Genomic DNA, 12,354 nt, shown 5'->3' on the forward strand with positions numbered 1-12,354 from the left:
GAAGGATGGATGGATGGATGGATGGATGGATGGATGGATGGACGGATGGAAGGAAGGATGGATGGATGGATGGATGGATGGATGGATGGATGGATGGGTGGGTGGGTGGGTGGATGGATGGATGGATGGATGGATGGAAGGATGGATGGATGGATGGATGGATGGATGGATGGGTGGGTGGGTGGGTGGGTGGGTGGGTGGATGGATACTACAGAGGAGGGTAACGGTGTGTAAATGCAGGTGAGAGCAAAACTCTCACGCTGAAGCTCTGCGGTGAGGCTAACTGAGCTCTCTAATGAGTCGTTCACTTTCTCTAGGGGGTTTTGGAGAGTGCAGTTGTCCTGTTTATATCAAGCAGGGAAATAAAGAGGGGCTGGCAAAAACGTGAGCCCGGATCCTGCCTCTGCTGGGCTGCAGCCACTGTCTACCCTCCCACCTTCCCTGCTCTGCTAGCATCCACTGCCACTTTAAACACGGGGCAGCTCTCTCCCAGCCTCATCTGTGCTTCTCAAGAATGTGATTGCTTTACTGTCTGTCCCCTTAGCAAAGCAGAAATATAGCAACCAAAACTCTTCCTCCTCAAGAATGTGCCTTGCCAATGGCCTTTGTCAGGGCCAGGTTGTTATCAGTGTAGTGCCTGGTGTTTACTTTTCAGTGCCAGTAAATAAATCTCAGTCCTGCTTGACCCTTCGCTCTCCAGCCTCCCCCAAGCTGAAAACAAAAATGCTGTTCTGGATACAATCAACCAGTTTGGTTCAAGTCCTGCTTTTCAGGATCCGAGTCTGAAACTGGTGGTCTCTGAGTCTCTTAATGCCATTAAAGCTCAGATTTCAAAGATGTGTGCCTTGGAGCTTTTAGGTTTGATTTAAAGATAAGCCACTCAAGCTATGTTGATTAAGGGAGTGTCTTTATGTGAATTTTCCTTTTCAAATAAATCCAGGCCAAGATTTATCGGCTCCTTCTAAAGGCATGTGTTACTGGAAGACATTCCTGCCTGCTTCCAGCTCTTCTTTTTTCTTGCTTTAAGGCAGGATCCTGAACTGGCCCTTTCCTGTCTCACCATATCAGAAGCTTGAAACTGGACTGCAGACAGTTCGTAAAACGATGACATGCCCTCATACGCTGGGAGCTTCGTGTGATTTGTGAAGCCTCCATGACCATTCCTCACTTTCCCACTTCTTTTTTTCTTCGTTAAAATTTATGAGAGTCTTTCTACATCCAGCAAAGCAGCAAAAATAGCCGTGAAAGTGAGCAGTGGTGGTAATTAAGGGCTTCTCACCTACCCGCATGATGGGAATCGGTGGAGCTGGCTTGAAAAAATGCCACTAGCAATGGTCCTCCTCCCCCTGCAGACACCAAAGGGTCACCTCCGAGCGCCTCCAAGCCAGCTCTGACTGAACTGGTTTGAGCAGCACCAGGACTGAAAAATTTTGCTGGAATGAGCTGATTGTGTTCAACATTTCAGACATTTATTTACCTTTTTTTTTTTTTTTGCGACATGTACTATTTACACTTACTACTTATTTTGACCCTTCCCGACAAATTTCTACAAAATCAAATTCAGGCCTTTCAGAATAGGAGCAGATTCTGTTATTTTGGTAGAAATGGTGCTTAGATGTAAAGGTTTTGGGGGTTGTCTTCGTATTGGTTTGTAAAAGAAACCCCAGGCATAGTTGGTAACGAGGGGCGGCGGGGGGAGCTCTGACCAACTGCCAGATCTGAAGGCAGAGATGCTGTCGCGGGGCTGGTGTCAGATGGATAAGCCTGAAGCCGTTTCCTTTTCTCGTTATTCACCCCAGATTTTTTTCTTCTTTTTCTTTGTTTTTGCGCTTGGTTGGTTTTACGCTGCTAGTTTGCATTCTTTCATATTTAAAACACTTCATAAATCCACGTAGGGGTAATTTTCTTCACAGAGAATTCCAAGTGTTTTCTATACTTTGTATGTATTTATACAGTTACAAATTGGAAAAACAAAACACCACCTTGTGCTTTTTTCCCTCGCTTTGCATTTTGGCTGAAAGAACGGGTCCAAGCCCCAGGCGCGGGCGGTTTGGGCTGAGTCGTGGGGATCTGCGGGAGGGCGGCTCCTCTGCGGGGCAGGGACTCCTGGAAGGGGCAGAGCGGTGAGGTCCAGGTCTTCCCAGGTGGGCACCAGCGCTCCGTTACCCCTTTTCCAGCTGCGCTGAATCACCAGCATGGGCATCCCGACAGCTGTCCGGACATCCCGGATCTCTTCTAGGAGGGCAGGGCATATGAGACAAATCTTGCGTTAAAAAACAGAAGAGCAAAAGCTGCAGTGTCAGTCTAGGACAAACCAAACCAGCGAGGTCTCTTTTCTCTACAAATACCCTCTGAAGCACAAAAAAACAACTACCATTTCTCTCCTTGTACCGTTATGTTTTCAGATGTTAAGTCTGCTGATTAAAACTGTCCCGTTTGGTTTTTATCCTGTCCTGCCTTTTGTGCTCACTGTGGTTTAGCTGTGCCCCTACAGAAGTCCTGCCCAGAGGAATCCCACCCAAAAACATTCAGTTTGCGTGGCTGTAGCTGGTTAAAAAAAAAAAAAAAGAAATCTAATTTCACATTTTAAATATTTGAAAAGTGTACAGAGTGCTAAAGCCAGCTGGAGGTGTGGGGAGGGAGAAGCAGTATTTCCTTGGAGGAGAGAGGAGCAAGAGGCCAGGGTCTGGGGGAGGGTGGGAGTACGTGAAAGCAGCCTGGAGAGACCCTGCAACCTGAGCCCGGAGCGTTTAGGTGGTTTAACGCAGCGGTTCTTTTCGGTAACCGCTGAAATGGGTCCAAGACATGGCCTGTGTGTATGCTGGAGTACGACTAGCTCTGTAAAAAAGCATGTTCCTCGCTAGATAATACAAAAGCTGTGGTTCCCGAGGGTCTGTTTAAAAGAATAACGTGTTTCTGATCAGCAGGGCCATTTTTACCCCCTCCTGTTTCGAATCCTTCCTGGCACTACCATATGTACACACACGTATGTATTGGGGTGTGGCTCAGTGGATCAGGACCGTTGCTGGCCCTGCGTGCCCGTGAGGTGAGTGCCGTCGGCTGGCAGAGACGGGGGCCAGTGCTGCTGCGGGGGGGCTGCGGGGACCCCCTGGCTGCGTGCCACATGTCCTCTGCCTCTGGCAGGTTTCTGCTGTTCCTCCCCACTCCCTCACCCCGTTATCGGGGGGTGAGATTAGGTGGTTACCGACAGCCTGTGCGGCACCGTGCTCCACGGGCCGGTTGACATTTGCATGCGAAGGAGATAGAGTAAGGTGAATGCTTTTGCACTGACGTAATCTGTAATCTGGCATCGTGCGTGCTTCCAGGAGGCACTCAGGGGAGGAGCAGACATCTGCTGATGGTCCATCCGTGCTTGAGCAGAGCACAGCTCTTCTCTCCCAGGCACCTGGCACTGGTAACTGCTGACTATTTACCAACCAGTGCTCCTGTTCCCCGAGAAGTGAGCAGGGCAGGTTTTGTCTGCTCCAAGCATTCCCGCTGACCCGTAGCCAGCACGCTGGGTCCTGCTACGAAATTAGTGTTGTTATGTCGGCCGCCTCTGCACAGTCCTCTGGGTATCCCTGGCTCCAAGCCTGGGTATCCCAAGAGCAGAATTCCCATTTCAGTGACCAGGACCTGTCCTCTGGGCTCATGCAGAGCAGTAAATGGAGGTCAGCTCGAGATGTCATCAACTGTGATGACATCTCTGTGTGTGTGTGTGACAACTCTGTGTTTCAAGAACTGGGCCCCTCTATACGAGAAAGACATTGAGGAGTGTGTTCAAAGAAGAGCAACAAAGCTGATGAAGGGTCTGGAGAACAAGTCTTACTAGGAGCAGCTGAGGGAACTGGGGTTGTTTACTCTGGAGAAAAGGAGGCTCAGGGGAGACCTTATGGCTCTCTACAACTACCTGAAAGGAAAACGTAGTGAGGACAAGTGATAGGATGAGAGGAATTGGCCTCAAGTTGCACCAGGAGAGGTTTAGATTGGATATTAGGAAAAATTTCTTCACTGAAAGGGTTGTGAAGCACTGCAACAGGCTGCCCAGGGAAGTGATGAAGCCACCATCCCTGGAGTTGTTTAAAAGACGTGCAGATGTGGCTCTTAGGGACATGGTTTAGTGGTGGACTTGGCAGTGTTTGGTTGGTGATTGGACTCTGTGATCTTAAAGGTCTTTTCCATCCTAGATGATTCTATGATTCTATGCTGGAAACTCACCCCTAATACCTTTCCTGAGCAGCAAGGTGCTGGATCTTTCTGTGGGCCTTCGGGTGAGGCTCAGGATAGATGGGGTGCTCCTGACGGCTGCCGTGTTCATTGGATGCTCCTAACACTGTGTGCAGGAAATGCACATTTTTCTTCCACTCGTGCGAAGCGATTCCAGTGCTGCAGGAAGGTATCAGGCTTGCTGGGCACATACAGGTCACAGTGAATGGGCGTGTGTGTCTGGGCTTGGGGTATGAGTGGCATGTGTCAATCACTCTGTGGCCTTCCTGGCAAGAAGGGCTGATAATTGCTTCTCCTGAGGACCAGACGTGCGTGCGTGGCATAGTCCAGGCTTCTTATGATCTTTGTGACCTTGAGAAGCTTTTTAGTCTTTTCCTTCCACAGGAAATCATGGTCAGGTAAATGATGAAATAGTCTGGCGGGGGCCTCCAGCTCTGTTTCCCTTTCGGAGCAGAGACACCCGTTACACCCTTAACCAAGCTGCTGCTGCTGCTTCAAACCAAAGGAGACACGGAGCAGAGTAAAGGGAGGAAAGATGGAAATACATAGAGAAAACTCCACGATTTGTGACCTTCCAGTGGAGAATATTTTAAAACTAAACCATAAATACTTAATTTCTGTAGCAGTGGAGATGGCTTCAGGCTATGCTTGTGGTACCACTGCTTCTGAGGAGTTGACTCTGCTCTTAAATGTTTTGTCCAAAGCAAACTTAGCCTTGAGGCCGTGGGAGGGAGAACGGTGAGTTCTAGAAAGATATTTCGCAAAAATCACATCTCGTTTTGGATGCGCTGAAGGACTGGGGGAGTCTCTCTGGGAAAGAGATGGGGAACAAAAGTGACAGAGAGGATGGTGGCTCCCCGCTTCTCACCAGCCTGATGCCTTCCTCGTGGCCCTCTCTGACACGATGGCTTCCATCACAGGCTGCTGTACTCTGTGTCCGTCCCTGGGAGCACCGCGTGGGCAAATCTGCACCGTGCGCTAGGCCAGTGACAGATCTGCAGGGTGTTTCCCGGAGGGGAGCAAAGGATTTTGTCCATCCTGGAGAAGAAACGCTGCTGTGCAATGGCTGCGTGTCTGGCTGCACGCTCACGCGGCCGAGCTGCTCAGGCTGCACACCGGAGCTTTCCATGGAAAACCTCCTGAAGACGTGAACGAGCAGGAGGGTGCAGGTCTGGCCCTGTTCCATCTCAGCTCGGAGCCCTGTTGCAGTCCCTGATGCTTCCAAGGGAAACCAGCTTCACTGGGAATACCTGAGGGGGCCTTCACTGCAAACGCTGAGCAGATGCATTGCCAGGACAGCTAAAGGAGAGACACAAAAGGACTTCTGTCTTTGGGAGTCTAAAGAGGTTTGGGCTACAACCAGGCGAGAAGGGGCCCTCGGGTTAGCTGTTCCCAGAAGGAGTCCCCTCTTCCTGAACCTTCTACCTTCTGTCTTTCTACCTCTTGCCGAAGCTGTGGGAGCATGGGATGGGGTTGCAGAGCACCGAGAGCAACATGGGCAGTCGCCTTCTCCTCGGGGCCAGGGAAGGACAGCGATACGTGGGGTGATACAGACTTTCCCAGCCCTGAACCCCAGATAAACATCCGCCTTGATCTCATCCCCTTTCCCTTCCATCTGCTTCTAGCCCTAGACCTTCACCCAGACCCAAATTAGATACTGTTTTCTGGAGTGGTATCTGATTTCAGTATAGCATTTCTGAGCAATAGTGAGCCTGCCTTTCCCGAGAAATTGTTCCAGTATGTCATTACCCTCACAGGTAGAAGATTACATCTTAATTTAAGGTCGAATATGTCTAGTTGCGAGTTCCAGTCATTAGATCTCATTAAGCAAGGTTGAAAAGTCCCCCACTATCAGATCCCTTTTTGAAGTTCCTCTGTGTAGTAATAAAATTGTCTCTTAATTTTTGGGAGACAGTCTTTGGAGAGAGGCCTAAACATAGCACTGAGCATAATAAAAAGAAGTTTAAATTGGCAGAGAAACCAAAAAAGGAAAAAAAAACCCCAACCCCAAAGCCCATCCCTTCCCTCCAAGAACTTGAAGGAACTGAATTAAAAATGAAAGCTGGGAAATTTCAGGTTTGTGGTTGCATCCACCCACCTTGGCTGTCTGTGCGGCAGCTGCAAGAGATACCGAGAGGTCGCCCAAGAGGTGGTTTTCAAATTTACCAAATAAAAAATGCAGCATTCTTATCTTGCCTGCAATGTGCACAGAGTTATGGTGGGGAGAGCAGCTTTGGAGCATTTCCTTGGTTTTGTGGGTTGAAGTTTGATCGCTGATGTTAATTTAAAATAGATCTTTGTGGTTTAATAGGTCTCTGTTTGCGGTGTGGTTATCTGAAGAGCACAATTCTCTCTTCGGGAAGACAGAGAATAGGAAAATAAAGACTGTTCTGAAAATGCTGTGGTGAAAGAGCTGCTGCCTTCTCAGACAAGACTCAGAGCTCGAGACCCGCTCCGCCGTGGGTTTAACGCTCCCGTGATCCTTCACAGCCAGGGCAGGGGTTCTGCGCTCCATTCCCTTGGTCGGATTCCAGCTCAGATAATTACCCTCTGCCCACTTAAGTTTCTTCCTGCAGTTTCAACTGAATGTTATTTTTTGCTTCCGCCTTTGAAAAGAAACCAATAGTTAGCATAATTGGCACAGAGGTGGCAGCAGTGGTAGAGAAAATGATCTGTGTATCTACTAGAAGGTATTATTTAATATAATTAACTGGAGCGTGGCTCTGCTGCCTCCCTCTACGGATTCAGCTCCCAGCTCAGACCCAGGCTCTGTGCTCCGCATTTTAAAGCTGGTTCTTCAGGTGCTGTAGCAGTTTTCGACTGTACAGGTCTGATCCTGTATTCTGCTAAGCAGCCTCAACTCCCGTTGAAACGAGTGAGAACGGAGATAGCTCAGCGTCTCCCAGAAGGAGGGATTTGAATGTGAAATGAGTGGAGGATATGGTTTTTGGATCAGCATTTGGTTCATGACTGTGGGGTTAAGGGCTTAAAATAATTCTGCTATGAACAGGCTTAGAGTTTAGCTACCTTGGAGCTAAATATCCAAAAACACGCCTGACAGGGGGAATCAAAGCCTTCACCAAAGTCTGTCTGTCTAAGGGCTTGACCGCAAGTGGAAGTTGTCTGAAGTAACCTCTCAATAACGGTTCTCGCGCGGTCCCTTCTAGCGCGGCCGGTAACTCCAGAACGAGCCGTGCTGGACCAGCAGCAGCACTGCTGTTCACATCGTGCTTATTTCCAGAATGAGACCCATCTGGGTAATTAGCCTGTCTGGTTTTCTTTTCTCTTTCCATCTTGCCCGGTGTGCCAGTGCCACTGTGGCTGCCTTTCACCTGCAGTCAGCAACGGAATGAGCGGAGCGACAGAGTCCTGGTGGCATTTACACAAATGATGCTAAATCTTCAGAAAGACTATTTTAGTTTCCATCATTTCCTCTTAGTAACTTAGGCTGTCTGAATTAGTTAAAGCCCTCGATATATCAAAGGCTGAGAACGGCTGTGTCTCAGTTGATTTGTCTATCTGGAGCAAAGTCTTGATGTCACATTATTGCCAAAGCAGTGGAATGTTCCTTATAATGATCAGGCTCATGTAAGAGTCAACGAGAGCCGTATGAGCGATAGTATTAATATTCTGACTTGAAAAGCGAGCTAAAAATATGCAGCCCAGCGTCGGCAGTGCTGCTAGCAGGACCTGCGGAGAGCGATCATCAAGAGATGCCACCCACAGATCTGCATAGGGTGAGCAAACCCCAGAGGGGGAGGAGGTTCTGTTTTGATATACATCCAAGAGTTGCTCTAGAAACAAGGCTAATAACAGTCTGCTGGGGATGGGCTTTTACTTGTGATGTCTTTAGTTCTCCCTGGCATTTCACGCAGCACCAGGAAATGGAGAAAGAAGCGCCAAACATCAAAAAGCTTTCAACGAGGCGTTTTTGCCTCGTATCCTAAGGAAAGAAGCCTTGTATGATCACACTGCCTCTGGGGGTGTATGTGTGTGTCTAATAGCTTTTGAATTCGCTGGCCAATTTCAACCAAATTTAGCAAAAGGGTGAAGATCTCAAAAAGGGATGTGTTCCTACAAGCTTGGGAAAAACAGGTGGCAGGGGAATGGATGGGAGAGCCCCTGTGAGCACCACGCGGAGGGAGGAGGCCAGGCAGCTCACCTTTTATTAAACACCAGAGATTCACATGGGGAAAAGGGGGTGGAGAAAGACGGGGGGTCAGACAAGTGGAGAAGGAGCCTTTGTTAGTTTTGCTTGTCATGGATGCCCTTGCTGATATCCAGGAATTGATGAGTTACATGTATTTGCCTCACCCTGCGCTTCCCAGATGATAGGAGCTCTGTAGAGTTGGGTCACAGGACTTCTCTTTTGGTCAACACCTCTGCAGACAGAGGTCGGCTGCTTTAGGGGCTGCGTGCCCAGAGGGGATCCTCCCGGTACCCCCTCCTGCACCAGGCCCTCCTAGGCTGATCGTCCAGGAGAGACACGCGCCTAAGGACAGCAGAGAACTGTCTTGCCTTTCTGGAGAAGTGGAGGGGAGCACCATGATGTACTTGCAGTCATGAGAGGTATTAAATCTAACTCTGTGCCCTCACCAGATGTCAATGCCAGGAGTTGCACTCTGTTCTTCTGCTTTTCCAAGCAGCGGTTGGGTCCTTCCTCACATCTCAGCCTGAAACCCTGTGTTTATTGTTTCATGCTGCTGAAGAACCGCTCCTCACCCAGAGATTTGGCAGTTATTTACCAGTGTTCAGTCCCTTATCTGTAGAGCTTCATGTAAGCATGGCAAGGGTTAAATAATAATTGAAAATGCACTGCTGTGTTAGTCCATACTATTATTGTTATCGTTCAAAGCAGTCTTCTCCATCCCTAAGCTGGGCAAGAAGGAAGTTCATAGGAGGTTCACCAAATAACCTCTGGGACAGCAAAGCTGGCTGTCAAAGTCTGCTAGTAGTAAGATCAGTTTTTAGTCCGTGCTATGCTGCCTCCGCGGAGATGTAGCCCTTTAATGGTAGGAGAGCATATGGAATTTTATAGGGTCTAAAGGCTTTTTGAATGATATTTATTGAGACTGAACTATTTGAGCACAAATGTTTGATTCCAATTGATTTGTCTGGCTATATTTCTAATAAAGTTTTATACACAGAGCTTAGCAGGGACTCCTAAGCTAACACTCTTCCCTCAGGGAAAATCCTCTGGAACATTCACGGATCCTCACAAGTTTGCTTAGTCTCCCAGCTTCAGTAAATCCTTCTGGACTAAAATTGAGGGGTACTTGCTGCTGGGATTTACCATCCGACAGAAGAAGGTCATGGAAACTCTTTATTATGGTTTGGGTGACTGCCTGCTCTCCAGCTTCCTCTGCGAAGTCTAGAGAGCAATTTATTTTGTAGATGGATCCCCCCCAGGTTCAGCCATGTCCCTTGCTGTTAGTGTAAGGAAGGAAGGCTACAGGAAGGCTACAGCAGCGCTTGTAGCCACAGCAAGTATTTTATTTCGTGCTGAGCCAGTAGAAGAACTGCATGAGCCTGTTTCTGGGGACACTTTCCTCTTTTTCAGGTGTGGTTCAGGGCTCCGGGAGCGCTGTGCTCTGAACCCTCTGTTGCCTGGTGGGCTCTTCAGGTGCTGCTTGCTGCGGGCAGCCCGTAGCAGTGAGCCAGGTACATGGCCGGTCACCTCTCTGCATGGCAAACTTGGGGACAGCTGGGGTAAGAACCACGGCTGAACCTGCACCCAGACAAGCACCTGCCCAGTGTGGAGCTGCAAAAGGACTTGGTTTGAATGGCTGTTTTTTTAACTCTGTGTTTTTGCAAGCTTGGCTGGCTTGGTTGGTTTTACATACCCAGGTTGCTTCACAGACCTGGTTAGTGTGAGGGCACGTGGATGGCTGGATCGCCTAGCCGAGGCAGCTGTACCTCCCGTGGTGGAAAAGGAGAGGGAGAGGGAGAGCTACGGAGGAGAGGAGAGGAGAGGAGAGGAGAGGAGAGGAGAGGAGAGGAGAGGAGAGGAGAGGAGAGGAGAGGAGAGGAGAGGAGAGGAGAGGAGAGATCACTCAAGCCAGCTTTGCCATGGTAACACGCCGCTGAGCACTCAGCAGACCACCTGGGCTGGCTTGGAGGGTGTATTTGGAATGGTGAGAAACGGGTAGGAAATCCTGCATTTAGCCATAGCTGTTCTCGGAAGTACTCAGATATTTCACTGTTGGCTCTGTATCTTCTTAGAGCAGAGATCTGTCACACAGGCTCAGCTTGAAATAAAATCATATAATTAGAAAGTATACCCATTTCCAACCTGCTTAGTCGTGTTGGGAGGAGCGCTTTCAGTCAATAGCAGCGCAATGCTTTGGTTAAAGGCCTTTGGACACCAACGTGTAAAGCCCTAGGTTAAAAATATAATAGTGTTGGCAAAGGAACTGGCAAATGGAGTTTGTGTTTACTGGCTCGACTAATCCGGCCGCTCTCCTGAGAACTGCTTTAATGAGCTTCCGTGACTTACTGCTACAATGGGTGCATTTCAGAACCTGCCGTTTCCTTACAGGAAAAATACTTGTCGCAGAGTATTGGACTGGCCCGGTTTGCTTCAGCTTTCTCTCAGTCCTTCGCTGAGATCACAGACGTGCTTCAGCTGTGGAGCTCGCTTCCTAGGGGCTCCGTGGGTGCCCACGGGGACACATTGGGCTCCATTCATTTCTGCGGCAGCCCCTTTTTTTTTTTCGGAATGAGAAAGTAAATACTGAAAATGGTGGTTGTGACATAGTGGGTGGGATTCCCTCAGGGAAAATGTAGTAGGCAGGTTGGATTTCTCCTCGGAGTCCTAACAGATACGGCATTCACGCTTGTTAGTGTTTGAAAATTAGTAATGAATAATGTTAATGTGGCTGAACAAGCCACTGTCAGTGTTGTTGGCCACATGCAAGGAAGGAGTTTGGAAAAGCGCGGGTGGCTCAGAGCCTGCGGTCTCAAACCTTCAAACTGCAAACCAGTCTGGCCTTGATATGCAAAGCACTTAGGTGCATAATTATATGCTAATTATCTTGTACAGTCACATTTATATCAATGAAACTACTTGCTGGCTTAAAGTTAAGTGTACATTTAAATTCTTCCCTGGATTAAGCAGTGATGTGCAAGACCCTGGCGCTGATGCCTCGTTGCCTGTAGTAGCTCGTGCTGTCAGACTCGTCACATTTTATAATTACCGAGCCTGAGCAGTGCTGATTCACACCACTGGGGTGAAGTTCATGTTCCATTCAAGACAAAATCCAGGATTTTACTTCACTCTGAAAAAAGAGCACCAGGGAGGTAGTAGTAGACAGGGTATGCCTTTCTCAAGGATATCTGTAGCTGACTGAGAAATAAAATGGCAAGCCTCAAAGGAAAGAAAAAAAAAGTTTTCTCTATTCTTCCCTCCACATTTGTAAAAAAAATTCACAACTGTTTTCTGTTGAAAGCAGTGAATAACTATGGAGAGGATTGTGGGCAGTTTCTGTCTACTGGCCTCTTTTCTATTTTCAGTGATCAAGTAAATCTAATAAGGTAGATGATTGCAAAAAAAAACACCAAGAAAAAAAAGAAAAATAGTCATGGGAAGTGATGAAGTTGGCAGTTGGGTGTAACAGAAACAGTGTCACTTATATTTATTAAATGCCTTTTTGATAAGAGAACTCTTTTGGGGGGCTGTTGCAGCTATCTGCAATAGGCCAGAGTAATCTCTCACCATACAGACTCATTTGAAAAAAATGCGTACCTCTGTATAAAACAGTTTATTCCTTCTCATCCAGGAAACAAGGGTGGAGCACGCAGAAAAAGAACATCTATAAATCACGTCTTTGGTGCCAGATTAATGAGATACGAGTTATGAATCATGTATTAGGATGAGAAGGCTATGGCTTCCATTATGACAACGGACCAATATCTTTGCTTGCAATAAATGCTCTCGTTCCATTAACACATTTTAAATTAATAAGTTGTACATCTGAAAATATCACGCTCTGAGGTTGCCTTGAGATACCTGTTCCAACAGGCATCTGGGGCAAACCCGAAAGGCTTAGCATGCGTCGCCTTGGGTGTTCAGGCGTTGATGTTAGCAGAAGAGTTAGGCCGTTGGGGTCTAGAGTATTTCTTGGTTGA

This window comes from Opisthocomus hoazin, chromosome 10 (genome assembly GCF_030867145.1).
Source record: "Opisthocomus hoazin isolate bOpiHoa1 chromosome 10, bOpiHoa1.hap1, whole genome shotgun sequence".
Classification (NCBI taxonomy): domain Eukaryota; kingdom Metazoa; phylum Chordata; class Aves; order Opisthocomiformes; family Opisthocomidae; genus Opisthocomus; species Opisthocomus hoazin.